Raw genomic sequence first — 14947 nt, 5'->3', positions numbered from 1 at the left:
TGACCTAAAACTCCTATCACCCATGGTTGCCAGGGATGAGGGAGTTGCAATTCAGCAACTTCTGAAGGGCCAAAAGTTCCCCGCACCTCGACTAACATCTGGCTGCTCTCTGGCAGCCATTACTATTGGTTTGACTGATTTTCTGCAAGCATAGGCTGCCTTTCTGGGTGGCCTCTTTCCATGAGGTGGTTTCTTCTCAGACCTGCTGTGGGTTCAGCAGGTGAGCAGGACTCAGAACATCTGAGGACTGTGGGAGAGAATTTATACCTCCCTAGTAGTTCTTGTATTTGAAGCCACCTCAGGAAATTCCGTAGTTGGCTCAGGGAAAGCCCAAATTTTGCAGAAGTACAAAAAAATGTTGTTGGGAGGTGCATGAATGCAATCTAAGGAAGGCTCAGCATGCTCAGTGGCTAAATAATGCTGACTGTTAGGAGAAAACAAGAAGGGAAACAGCATGGAGTATCCTGGAAATGGGCATGGCTGGGACAGTGAACAGAAGCACTCCACACTGCAAGGTCCCCCTTGTCATGGTGTGTGCATGACTTTCTCACAGTATTTTGACAAACGTAGAACAAGGTGGACCTTGCGGTTTCCCAGTAAATACACGGAAAAAATGCAGCATGTTTCTTGTAGTTCAGTGCTTTATCAGCTCTTTCAAAATGGCCAGCCAGCTTAGCATCCACGTGCCAGACTGGCTCCTTCTTCTGCCCAAAGGGTTCAGAGCATCCCTTCACTTAGGAGAGAAGCTCCTCAAGAGGGAAACCAAAGAGGATTCCTCACTCCATTGTCTCCACGCCTTAAAAAAGATAACCAACCAAACAAGTATAAGAGAGATGGAAGAGCCATCTCGACCTTCCTTTTGTTTTTAAAGAAACGGCAACCAGTCTGAAGGTAGAACTCCTCGCACTGGGAGGGAGAGAGAACATGCTGCAAGAAGGACGCCTGAGGCGCCTCAAGATGCTGCCTCTGTCTTCACCTACTTAGCGAGCTGCGATTCTTCTCCTCGCGGGGGGAATTAAGAGCTCGCCGCCTCCCCCAGGCGGGGCGCCATCATCTGCCCAGCGCTTTCCGTGGGTGCTTAAGGAAGCCGATCCCCTCTCCTTAATTGCTTTTCCGCCTCACAGCCCTTGAAAGGGGCGTGTTATTAGCACCTCATGGAACAAGGAGCCCTTCCAATTTATGTACACATGTATATGTTTCTGCGTCCGTGTGTTCCTGCAGCAGGTTCTTAGCAAAGGCCAACGGCGGGAAAGAGCCTGAGAGACGAGGCGCGAGGGAACGTCTGCTATTGGCTCCAATCCTGCAGTTTATCTATGCAGGTGGATTCTTTCCTAACCAGCTGCCTTTTAATTGGAAAACACTAAACGCGCAGGTGGAGGAGGCACAGGGAGAGAGAGAACCTCCGTCCCTCGCCCTCCTTCCCTATAAGGACCAGGGCGGAGATGCGGGGAGACTCAGGAAACAGGCGGCCGCGTGACACGAAACAGCAACAGCCAATCAGAGAAAAGGAGCTCGTCTTCCTGCCCCGCCCGCCCCTGAGCCTGAATGTGCCTCTCCACTAGCGTAGGTATGTCTTCCCTTTTCTTCGGCGCAAGTACTGTAGAACGTTTTTTTTATGGCCAGAGTTATGGTGACGGTGTTCTTGAGGAATTATCCAGGCCGTTTCTCTGTTCCTTCCTTTTTTAGTGTGATACAGAAATCAGAACAAAAACAGATCCAGCAAACCCACCCGCCCACCACGACGGGTTGGCTTGTTAAGCAGCTTGGCTTGCCAGGTGCGTCGCGATCTTAGCTCTCGCGGTGGAGTAGAAGTAAAACGCAGCAGAATCGGATTCGGGCGGGGGGGGGGAGGGATGGGAGAGTCTCCGCGTTTGGGACGCTCTAAGGCTGTATTTTTCGGAGTCAGAGGAGCCACCGTTTTCTTTCTCTGCTTAGTGAAATGTAAAGGGTCGAGAGTGGGTTGCAGCAAAAAGCTGTGCAAACAAAACGCCTTCCCATTCTGAAGGGCGATGGATGGAGCCGAGCACCACCCAGTAACGCAGCTTTGAGTAGCAAGCTTTTTTTCTTTTTCTTTAAAAAGAAAATCACCATCGTGATTGCAGTGCTTAAATCTTATGGCGTCTTGAAGATCCCGTTTTTATGTGATGGTTTTTGATCACAAGTCGCCTGCTGTGAGACACTCTGATGTAAAACTCCCACCAGGCACCTGCTTGCTCGTCGGCGCCTTTTGGCGTCTGAAATGAATTTATGCTAGCGTCTCTCAAGCCTTTCTGCAGGTCAAGACACTTAACCCGGTGCCTTTGTCCTTACCCCAAATGTTTAGAGGTTGGCCCGTTGGGATACTAGTGAAGGAAAAGGCACTCAAACACATGCTCAAACACTCCACGGCTGGGTTTGGGGACTGAAAGGGGGCGGCTTACGTTATTTCGGTGATTTCTAGTATGTGCTCCGACTTTGACCCACTTCTCCCTCCCTTCCTTACACTTATTTGGGGATCAAGCACCATTAAATGAATGAGGCTAGCTGACTTCCAAGTAAGCTGCACGTTTCATCAGTTTAGCCCCGAGAAGCGGGGATGAGCAGCCACCCGGAGACCCAGTTCCTTCTGCATGTAAAACACCTATTAAACTCAGCTTCACGCTTCACGCTTCTGGCTGTTGGCTATTCCGACTCTCCTCCCCGCCACCCCCCTCCCGGTGGAAGCACCCCCCTTCTCCTCTTTCCGCCCCCGCAGAAAACAAAAGCTGGCCGCCCCCCGACGAGGAGGGGGGGGGAATCGTAACTTTGTGCAACACGTGCTCGTTGCAACAGTGGCAGGGAACTCCTGGACTTGCTTGGGGCGGAATGCCTAGCCGTCTCTTCTTTGTAGTTCAGCTCCCGACGAATCCTTTTTCTTTTTCTTCCTCTAGTTTAGCGATTCTCGACTTCACTCCCCGCTGGACAGCTTGGTACCACAGAGCAGGATCGACGCCCCCACATCTGGGGCAGCAGCGAGAGGAATACATGGCCGTCGAAGAGATTCTGGAATGATGGCAAATCTCCTGCGGGAGAAGGGCGGCGGACCTTCATTTGCCCCCGCAAATTAATTTCCTCTTCAGGGAAGCCTCTGCCTTCCGATGGATGGCGCCCCCTTTGCTAACCAGCAGCGCGCTTGAAAACTTCCTTCCCGGCGTCCCGCCGCCGCCTCCTTCTCTTCCTCCTCTCTCTTTTCCCCAGTAGGGGTCGGTTAGGAAAGGGCCCGATCTTCCCGGGTCGTCCTTCGGAGCGCCTGCTCCACCTGCAGAGGATGAGGCATTTCTAAGCCACACGCTGGCGAGCGCCCAGGTTCCCGTCCCCGAGAACGAGCCAGGAAGGGCGCCAGGCGGGAGTTCGGCGGAGCTGCCCGGGGCTTGGCTTACAGGTCGACACCCGCAGGCATGGACAGCGCCTCCAGCCTGCACACCCAGCGCCAGGAAGCGCCGCCGCCGCCGCTGCTGCTGCTGGCGACTCTAGACCGGCTCTCGCCTCGCTGCTGCTGCTGCTGCTGCTGCTGCTGAAAGGGCGATCGCGGCTGCTGCTGCTACCTCTTGGCTCGCCCCCGCCTCCCTTCCCTTTCGGATGGACGCCGCGAAGTAGCTGCTCTGCCGTGCTCCTCTCCCCCCCCCCCCCCGCAGATGCAAGCAGGGATCGCTGATTCCCTTCCCTCTCCAGTCTGGAGCTCTCCACAGAGACTTCCACAGAGCCCAGCGCTTGGAAACCTCCGGAGTGCAAGTTGCGACTCTTAAGCAATGGGCGCCGCGGTCGGAAGTCAGCGGGCTAGCGCCTTGCCACGGCGGCGCTTCTCTTAACTGCGTGGATTGGGAATATTGGGGAAACAAGTTTCCAGAGGAGGTTCGGGGAGTTGAAAGTCCGGCATTCCAGTGAGAGCGAGCATGTCAGCAAGTAAGTGGTGGTGGTGTTTTTTTTTTGGGGGGGGGGTGATGCTCGCCAGGAAAAGGTTGCCTCTGGTGTGGCATTTTTTAAATAAAAAAATATTAAGACGCTAATGTTGCTGTTACTCTCTCTTGGGACCTGGAAGGGGGAAGAGGGCATGGTCCCTGTACTAAATGCAGTTCTACATTTTGAATGGGTGTTCCTAGTGTGCTTTCATTTGCAAGAAGCTCTGTTGCAGTACACCATCTGTCCAGCTCTGAAAAGCACTGGAGATGCTTCTGTTTCAGTGCTGACATACCTTTGAGACCCGGTGCGGGGTCCGTGAGCACAACAGAGCTAACAGCGCAAATGTGCCTGCCTGCCGTTTTGCCATTAGTTCCCCAGGTAAATGCCAAGTCTTTTGTAAAGCAAAAGGCACATTCGTCCAGCAGTTCTTACATTTCAGCTGTGCCTCTGTTGATTTGTCTTGGATACATAGACTGTGTTGTTGTTGGTGGTGCTCTTCTCAAATATCTTTTTATATGCAGCCCATGTGCTCTGTGTGTGTGGTCTGTTTCTTGCCTCTGGAACTACTTACCCTTGTGAGGGTCACTGTGGAGCTGGAAATCTGTCACAAAAACGGCTGCTGAATTCTGTATGATTTCAGTTTAGTGTGTTAATAGCACAGAGTGGGTGTCTGAGTCTAATATTAAGTTTTGTGTGTATTTTTTGAAACATATTCTAAGGCCTATGGAATTGTAATCATTATTATCTTGAAACTCATCAGTTGTGGCAAGCCTGTCACATTGAAAACACTGAGATCTCCACTTCTCCCTCTCAGCACAATTAGTGAATGGAGCCAGCCGGCTATTCTCTCTTCCTTGAGACTGCAAACTGCAATATTTTCCACATTGCCCTTGCTTTTTGCATTCTGCTTTACCCTCAAAGATTTGCAGCGTAAGAGCCATTAAACAGATTTATAGGCAATTGTGGGCATTTTTCTACTAGCTTGATCTGTTCCAAGTGAGCACATTAAGATCAGCATGTGCATCTATCGAAGGTGCATGTGGGGGAGGTGTGGAGGCAGAGACGGCTTTTTTTTTTGGTTTGACTTGCATAAATGAACTTTGTCACATATTATGGTAAGGAGTGGGATTGCATGCAATGGTATCTTGATGTATGTTGCGGAAAACTAAACTAAAATGAAATTGGCAGGTTTGTATCTGGGATGCTGCCCAGTAGTTTGATTTTTTAAAAAACAAAAAAACAAAAACCCCAACCAACCAACCATAAAGCTTCCCTGTTTGATGCACTTTATTCTGGCCCGTGCTTCCAACTTTGGGTATTTTGTGACAGCCATTATTAGTAGATACAATTAAATGTAGTTTCAGCATATTGTAGCATGATATTTTAGCTGTACATCGTAGAGAACATGGATTGTCATAAGCTTCTTGGGGCAGGGATCAATGTGCACTTTCCTTATGTTGCTCTGTATAGTGCTATATCTGCTGATCTTGTTGGAATAAAGAGAATAATTTAAATCAGTTCATAGCAAAAGGCGGAATATATAATCCATCTTTCAACCAGGTATTGTACCTGGCTGTCACCAGGTGAGGAAATAGGTCCTGTATATTAGCTGTCTAAATGCACTTCCAGAACTGCATCAGCAAGGTTCATATTTCTCAGTCATAAGAACCTGAAGTGTTTTTAGATTGTTGGGATGATTATTTCTACCTGCTGTGATGATGACTGCGTACACACTTTAGGCATACCTCATTTTATTGTGATTCACTTTCTTGTGCTTCACAAATACTGCTGCTTATGAGGGTATATGGGTGCAGCTGTAGGGAGTCTGGCTGCTTCCAGGGGAAGGAAGCCCCCCTCCCTCTTTCTGGCACTGGGAGTGGAGTTGCCTAGTCCTGGATCTGGGTCCCCCCCCCCCGCTGTCAGGGGAGCACGGCTTAATAGACTTCAGTACAGTGTAAATATAACTTTTAGATTCACTGAGAAACGATTTGTGTGTAACTTGCTTTATTGTGGTGGTCTGGAAAAGAACCCGCAATATGTAAGAGGTATGCCTGTGTACCTTTAGCACTGCCTCCTAAAAAAAGAAAAGAAAAAAGAATTTTGGGCACTGTAGTTTAGAGAGCTACAATTCCCAGCAAACCATAGCAAACAGCAGCCCAGAATTGTTTGAGAAAAAAATGTGCTTCAAAGGTATAGCATTTTACACACCCTGCCTGCCTGCCTGGTCTTAATGTTAATTAGAGGGGGAAGACTTGATTGGCAATGCAGTCTGCCTCTGAACTATACATATGGACTTATTGTAGTAGTTCCCCATGCAGTGGCAGAGAGGCAGTCTTTCACTAAAGTGCCTGTACAATACTGTGTACAGAACGCTAAACCTTGCCTGAAGGCTGGGATTTATTTAGAGTGCATAGAGTGGTCCCCTTTGACAAGCAGAAATGACTTAACAGTAGCTGATGAGATAAGCAGATGATTTTTGGGAAACCAGGGGTCCTCGACCAAATCCAGGCACCAAATGCATGTTTTGTTTTCTGTCCTCATATAATTCTGCGGTTTAGCCTAATACTGTCATGAGAACTAATGGACTTAATATGTGCCTTGCTTAAGTGGAGGATGGGAGGGGGTCCTACAATCTGGTGACTGATCAGCACAGTGTAGTGATTCTGGCTAGACAAACTAATGAGATGTTAATAGAACCATAAAATCACAGAGTTGGAAATAAACCCCGAGGATCCTCTGTTTTACTAAATTACTTCAGCTACGAAAAAAAGCCAAGAAAGGCATGTTGGAACATATTTCCCCCCCTCTTCAAAAACCACATTCTGGCAATACTTTCGTTAGGACCACTCAAAGTTTCACAGAATAGTGACCAAGTTTTGGAGTTCACCAGAACTCTTTAGCCAGCTGGATGTTAAACAAGGGTGCGAGATGGAGGAGGAGTAACAATCTCTTCTTTTTTGTGTAACATCTAGCGGCTAACCTGATAAAGCAATCTGGAGAAATAAGTTTATTCTCTCACTTTTTCAGCTTAAATAGTTAGATGAGTGATTCTGTTTTTGGGGTCAAAGTAGTTTTTCACATACTTTATTAAATAAGTTATTTTGTCCCACTAAAGTGCTAAGCAGAAGTAAAGGCCAATTTGTGAACAGGGGAAAAAAACCCCCAGTAGCAACCACAACTGTGTTGTAGTCACTTAGAAATTGATGAAGGAACCATATTACCCCCTTTCACATTTGGCTCTTAGTGTCTTCTCATATCTGCTATTCATATGCAGGCAGGCACTAATTCAAATTATTTAATTCTGGCTACTATTTTACTATTGTAAAATGTGAAGAGGTAACTTGTAACCCTAACCGTGTCTACTCGGTTAAATTCAATAGTAAGTCCTATTGAATTTATCATAAAGAAAGCATGTTTGGATCAGCCCTAGATTTCAAAACTAGATTTCTGTTTTATAACAGAAACAAAGTTGGAAGATAGGATAGCTCTGACTTCAGCCGGAGGATGGCGGGGGGGGGGGGGGATATGCATTGGCGTATGCCCTTTCAAAGTCCTCCTTTCTTTCCCTTGCATATCTACTCAGAATTAAAGGCCTGTTGAGTTAAGTGGGGCTGATTCCCAAGTAAATATGCATATTGGATCCTCAGTCTTATTTGGCTTGTATAATTTGCTACAATTAATGCCATTGTATTGATAATTTTGCTGTAGATGTCCCAAAAATTCTGCTGACTTTCATTAGACCATATTTCTGACTCTTAAGACTACAACTATATTCAATACATATCCAGGGATATTAGAAAGCTGTTTAAAAGAGAAGAGCTAAGGCTTTCTTAGGTGCACTCCAAAGCATGGAAATTGCAAGTTAAGCTGTCCATACACAATGTAGGCAGTGAACCTATTCTACAGTCCTGCATATTGTGTTTGCTTACAATTTAGTCCTCTGCACCCACACTTCCCTGCAGTCTTTCACCTTCATCCTCTGCCAATAGAAGAACACTGAAGCTGAGGCCACAATGAGGGCAATCGCCACCAGGTTTTACACTGACCTGCTTTAAGTCAGTAAGAGAGTGGAGGAGGTGAATCTTACATATATGGGAGATGGGAGAACATGTTTATTGCTGACAGACTGTCAAAATTAACATGGATGCAGTTCTCATGCTTTTCGATGCATGAGTAAACCTGTAAGCCTAATTCTTCAAATGATTTTTATATTTGAATTTTCTGGAGGCCACCAAGATGGAAGAAGTACCTCATATTGATGTCCCTCAGAGCTTGCATTAAATGCTGAAAGATATGAGCTTCCCTCTCATCAGCTGAATCCCTTCTTGACCCCAGTGCTTTTTGAATCAGTTTTATAATCTTATATTTTGCTAGAATGTCTGTACCTGCTACATTTATACAGAAAGGTGACTTGCAAGGAACATCTAGAGTGTGTATGGACAGGGGAATCAGCAACTGGAAAATTTTCAAATTGTCATAAGGATTTCTTCCCCTGTGCAAAAATGGGAGATGTGGAAGGGGGGGGGGAATAGACTAATTGAAATACTTCTTGAAGTAGTGTGTTAGAATATTGTCCAGCCAATGACACCGCTGCAACTCCCATATCCTGGCTTCCAAGATGGTTATGATAATATTACTCCCACATTTGTCTGTATTACTAGGCTACCAACACTCTTAGGACTTGATGGCCTTGTAAGAATCTTCTTCCCTCTGAGGACTGTATTCCCTCATGGACAGCTTATGGAGTATGCCGGCAGTGGTGGATGGGTCCAGAGACAAAGTGTGTGGAGCAACAGATGGTGACCCTTTCCTTTGTATATTGGATGCATTCCAACCAGAGACTAATTAGAGGGTTCTCCACCCTTCTCTACCCATTCTGGTGAAGATGAGGCATTTTCATAGTTCAGGAGCCTGTTCCAGTCACGTCAGAGCACCCAAAGGCAGTGCAGAGCAGGGTGATGGATGGGAGAGCCACAGGAACAAGCTAGAGAGGTCAGGCCTGCTCCCGACCTCTGTTTTAATGAGAAGACATTTAGGCAAGCCTTGGGCTTATGCACCTACCTTCCTTCCTCTGTTCCAGATATGAGGAAGGGATTGGAAACGTTTTTAACTAACTCACACTAAGTATGAGCAAGCATATAAGCAGCATTGGATTTAGGGTGGTGTGGGTGGTTCCCTCGCACAGGGGACTAAGCTAAGGGGACATAAAGTCCATTTTGGGCCACCAAATGTTGGCCTCGCACAGAGCGCTATATTACAAAGGATTACATTGGGCCTGAGAATCACACACACAATGATAAACCACGATAAGCATGTATTGCATTTGATTGACAAGCATTGTGTGCAATGGAACTCACTTTCTCAAATCTGCTCCAGAAGGTTGAGAGGCTCCCCTTCCATAAATAGATTTAGGGGGCATGTGGAGGGAGGAAAGTGGGGAAGTTCCATTGTGCAAGGGAAAGTTATTGTGGTAATAGGATGAGTGACTTAGCACCACACTGCATGCCAGCGTTTTTTGTTCCTTCAGCACAGTGACAAGGTGTTTCTACAACACACACTGTCTGGCCCTGTAGCTCACTTTTCTCAAATATGTATTCCTGAAAAATACACATAAACAAGGACCAACTTAAATGTGAAAGAGTGGCAAAACATGTTTCAACTCATGTGAGCCTTCCATTTTCTAAAGTTCACAAAGCAGAAATTTGCAATGGAAAGTTATGGGTTTTTCAGCCATAGATTATGGAGACAGATCACCGTCCCCATATCACAGTATTAAGACTGAAAAGAAGAAGAAGAAGAAGAAGAGGAGGAGGAGGAGGAGTTTGGATTTGATATCCCGCTTTATCACTACCCTAAGGAGTCTCAAAGCAGCTAACATTCTCCTTTCCCTTCCTCCCCCACAACAAACACTCTATGAGGTGAGTGGGGCTGAGAGACTTCAGAGAATTTTGGCATAATTTTGGCCACAACTTTTATTATCATACAAAATTGTGAGTGGTTGCGTAGGCATTGGTTATGACTAGCTATCCCCCCCGCCTTGGGGGATAGCACTGACTCCCGGATTCCAGCGTAAGTCAGTGTGGAGGAACAAGCAGGGCAACTGGGGCTGCGTTACAGACCCTTCAGTTCCTCCCTGCCTGCGCCTTGGGGTCTTACACGGCCCGCACCCGATTCCAGGGGTTTGGACAAGGGGATGGTAAGCCCCAGAATTCCTTTAACGGAATTCCCATTCCGCAGCAGCATTGGAGGGGTAGGCACAGCCAATCCATACCCCTCCACCAACCAATTTAACCAATGCCTAACCGCCAACCTTACAAGTTGTGACGATTTGCTACGTAGTAGGCAAAACCCAATTGGCACACACTAATCAGCCAAAAGGAAAAATTCCTACTAGGCCCCCGCACCAAGGCGGACGACCCCATGACAGGCAATAGCAAGGTCAGAGCGAAGCCCAAACAAGGGCGGGCGGGCGGGTGATCCGGTGTCCACAGCGAAAGAGAAAGGAACAAGCTGTGGACCCAGTATAAATAACCTCTGACTCCACCCCTTACTTGGCAACATCAAATTTACCCCAGTAACAACAGTCACCAATCAATTCAATTCCCTTGCAACAGCCTGGCTGGCAACTGAGGATGTTTTGTCTGGCCCCATCCGCAACACGTGCTCTCTCTTTAATGAGAACACGCTTTGCGTGCTGAGGTCCCCCAAATCATCCCTACCCCAATAACTCACACATCACACATAATTTTTGTTTAAGGTTTTTGGCATAATTTTGGCCACAACTTTTATTATCATACAAAATTGTGAGTGGTTGCGTAGGCATTGGTTATGACTAGCTATCCCCCCCGCCTTGGGGGATAGCACTGACTCCCGGATTCCAGCGTAAGTCAGTGTGGAGGAACAAGCAGGGCAACTGGGGCTGCGTTACAGACCCTTCAGTTCCTCCCTGCCTGCGCCTTGGGGTCTTACACGGCCCGCACCCGATTCCAGGGGTTTGGACAAGGGGATGGTAAGCCCCAGAATTCCTTTAACGGAATTCCCATTCCGCAGCAGCATTGGAGGGGTAGGCACAGCCAATCCATACCCCTCCACCAACCAATTTAACCAATGCCTAACCGCCACCCGAGCCCTTATGCTCGCCGCCAACCACTCACAAAGCAAACCACACCCTCAACTTGGACACCACTGCATCCAACCATACATCATTCCCAGACGTGGAAAGATGAACCCCATCAGCCCTGTATAAGACTTCCTCCTTAAACGAAATACGAGGGTGAGGAATCACGCATCCGCCCAAGCTCACCACCAACTTGCCCACCGCGGAATTAATCCGCTTCCTAACTTTCTCAGTGGATGCTGGGCAAGGACTGCCCCACCAAATGCGGCGCTGAAGCAACTGTGACCAAATCAATTTCATATTAGGCACCATAGCCGCCAACTCCCTTAGGTCCTGTAAAATAACAGTACGCAGCGTATAGCAAGGAAAAGAAACCATATCATTCTCCCCAAGCTGCACCACAATCGCTGAAGGTGGGCCAAGCAGGAGGACACGCCTTTTCATGAGTGGCAAGAATTCCCTCCAACGCATCCCCCTTCTGGAGATCCAGGACACCTGCACATGCTGCGGAAGGCCCAGGCCATCTCCCAATCCAGACTGACGAGCTCTGTCAGCGTCCCAATGCACAATACTGTGGCCCACTATCCAGATACGGATAGTGCCCGGACCTAGGGTTAAAACAGAAATGTAAGTACACAGCCACATTATTTCCTCACATACGTTTTGAAAGCATCCGATCTCCATCGACCCAAGTCCTTTATCCTCTTCACGGATAAACCCCAATGGGCGGCTGTAGTTGCAGCACCAATCCGGAAGGAGTGAGGTGCGAACTCCGAAGCCTCAAGCCCACACGCTACAATAGCTTTACGCATCACCTTAGTGAATTGATGCCGTACTAATGGGTGCCCATCTTCGTGAATAAACAGGGGCCCTTCACCCACTGGTCGCAAGGCCAGGTACCGCTTAAGGTCCTTTACCGGACAAGGGCCACCTTCCCCAGACGCCGGGAGCCTGATAACGGCTCCCCTACCCAGCTGATCCGTCTTTGAGTTTCTGATATTAATTTGCAAGTCAGACGGAGACATACTCACGTCCTGCAACAACAAGCCCCTGGAACCTCCATCCCGCTTTGGCTCAAGGACCACCTCTCCTACTCTCAGGGCCCCAAAGAAAGCCAATGAGAAAGCTGCAGAAAACAAACGGGCCTCGAATTTAGACCAACAGATGCTACGCAATTTAGTATGCATCTGCGCCAGCAACTCTAATGTAATAGGCCGTCTAGGAATAGGCTTAGAGGGAGTGAGACGCCCTCAACCTTCCACAGCTCTGCGCACCACAAACTTCCCACACGGATCCTTGTTTAAAAATGCCCTGCTAAAAAAGGAAATCGCTGCCGAATGAAGTCGCAGCGTCCTGGCCGCCCGGCGCATCTGGAATAGATGTGCCAAATACTTGAGCACCTGAGAGGAAGAATGGGGGGCAGTAACCTCCTCAACCGTCTGTCCATTAAATAATAAAAAATCTGCCCAGGCCTTTTTATAAGACCTCAAAGTAGAGGGGGCAACAGTGGAGGGGGCAAGAAATGCAGCTACTCCCTGTAAAACTAAGGGAAGACAGCAAATCATTCTCGCCCAGCTGTACCACCAGCACTGCGGGAGGATCTGCACAGGTCACACTCGACCGCACCAAAGGAAGGATCTCTTCCCAAAGCATTCCCCATCTGGACAGCCAGTATATGTTCACATGGGCAGGAAGACTGAGATGGCGCCCCAGTCCAGACTCGTCAGCGCGCTTGCCAGCCCAGTGTACAATGCTGTGGCCCAAATGTGCACAGCTGCTCCTATGAAAAAAGGAAATAACAGACAAGCATCAGCACAGACATCATTGTGACACTTCCTGATATAACCCTTGTCAGCGTCAGACTTCCAATGACCCGTATTCAAAATCCTGTCTACTGACAGGCCCCCAGTGTGCAGCCTTTGCAGCAGCACCTATTCGGAAGGAATGAGGCGTGTTCAGCGGTAAGCAAGCCGCAGGCCGTAATAACTGGTGCACGAGGTAAGCACATTGATGCTTGGCTAACGGGAACCCATTTTCATGCACTAGGAGCGGGCCAGCCCCCAGGGGAATGAAAAGCCAAATATTCTGTTATCCATAACTGGGCAAGGGCCCTCCTCACCTGTGTCGGGAAGCCAGATTGTGGCACTCCTGCCCACTAAGTCTGTTTTAGAGTTCCCAACTCTAATGACCAGCTCCAAAGCGGATAAGGAAAAGTCCTGAAGCAATAAGCCTCCAGACTCTCAGCCCCGTGCTGGCACCAACAACCATTTCCCCAACCCTCAGTGCACCAAAAGGCAATGGAATACTGAAAGGAGTCTCGCCTTGATCTTTAACCAGCAGACAAGTTTTAACTTGTTGCAGCTACTGCATAGGTAAAAATTGACAGACTTCCTGCCCACTGTCCTATGAGGTTGGAGCCTATTCCAACCTTCCAAGGCCCTGCGCACTACAAACTTTATACAAGGGTCTCTGAAAAATAAAGCTTCAGTATAACAGACATTGCAGCGGACTGAATTCTAATAGTTATAACCGCATGCCCAATCTGCAGCAGGTGGACCAAATACTGCAGGATCTGCTCAGAGGATGGGGGCCAGTTCATCTGAATAGCCGAGGACTGCCAGCTTAAGTCTAAGAAATCCATCCAGGCCTTCCCATAAGAGCTAAAAGCAGCAGGGGAAATGGAAGCTGCTGCTCTCTGTAATTACTAATTGTTGTCAAAATGCCACAGGTGGTCTGGAAAATTCTGGCAGTAGCTGAGTGTCTGGAGCCCAGGATCTGAAGCGCTCCATCTGAAAATGGGATAGAGTGTCAGCGACATCATTAGAGGATCCCGTAATCAGGAGCAGAAAGCACAATATTAAACCTTAAACGGCGCAGCTCGAAAACGTGAGCGGAGGGGCGGAGACTCTGCTGGAGCGTGAGGACTGTTTTGCCAAGACGCTCACCACTACCTGGTTATCAGGCCAAAAGCAGATCCGATGGTCACTGGACTCCTCGGGCCACATGTGAACTGCTACTACAATGGGGAAAACTCAAGAAAGTTAGGTCACATGATCGCCTCACCACACTGGGCTTGAGGCCATGGCTTTGCACACCAGCAGCCCTTGAAATAACAACCAAAGGGCAAAGATCCAGCAGCAGCAGCATGAACCTGAAATCCCTGTGCGGGTTCAAGGTATCCTGCCATGGCGAACGACTATTGCATTCATTTCGCAATTGCAACCATTGCATGATTAATTAAGTGACCCAGCAAGATCGGATCTGATGAAGCATCACTTGCTACAGAGGAAGTATTACAAAATAACTTCCTTCAAGGCAGACAGCTTCTCCATAGGCAAGTGGTATGTTTTAGCAATGATATCCAACTGGATCCCTAAATAAAATGGGAATATGGGCAAAAGGTATTGAGCTATTGCTTGCCAGCTTCCAGCCCCCCGCTTGGGCAGGGGGCATCTTGTGCTGCCATCATGATATGTAAATTTACAGGGCCGACGCTGGCCAGAACCCCTAAAGAAGTCCCGACAAAGCTGCCGCCGAGCCAGCTTCCTTTTCAGACACACACTCTGTGTAATGCAAAAACACACTCCATGCAGTGCACACACACTCCATGCAATGCAACTATACACTCCGTGCAATGCAAAAACCACACTCTGTGCAATGCAACTACACACTCCGTTCAATGCAACTAGACACTCCGTGCAATGCACACACACTCCATGCAATGCAACTACACTCCATGCAATGCAACTACACACTCCGTTCAATGCAACTAGACACTCCGTGCAATGCACACACACTCCATGCAATGCAACTACACTCCATGCAATGCAACTACACCCCATGCAATGCAACTACACTCCATGCAATGCAACTACACTCCATGCAATGCAACTACACCCCATGCAATGCAAC

The 14947-nt window shown here is 48.1% G+C and overlaps 1 protein-coding gene across 3 annotated transcripts in view; it reads left to right on the top strand.

Annotated features, from left to right (window-relative positions):
• Positions 1–294: 294 nt before the first annotated feature.
• Positions 295–14947, top strand: part of SNTG1 (syntrophin gamma 1) — a 241028-nt gene continuing 226375 nt past the window's right edge. The window contains exons 1-2 of one of the 3 annotated variants that reach the window (XM_081014050.1): positions 295–1563; positions 2910–3921. The gene's annotated coding sequence lies outside the window, so the exon portion shown is untranslated. The other 2 variants (XM_081014051.1, XM_081014052.1) reach the window with 2 other exon arrangements.

This window comes from Podarcis pityusensis (assembly GCF_964106645.2).
Source record: "Podarcis pityusensis genome assembly, chromosome: 7".
NCBI classification, from domain to species: domain Eukaryota; kingdom Metazoa; phylum Chordata; class Lepidosauria; order Squamata; family Lacertidae; genus Podarcis; species Podarcis pityusensis.
This window is presented reverse-complemented; position numbering and strand designations above follow the sequence as displayed.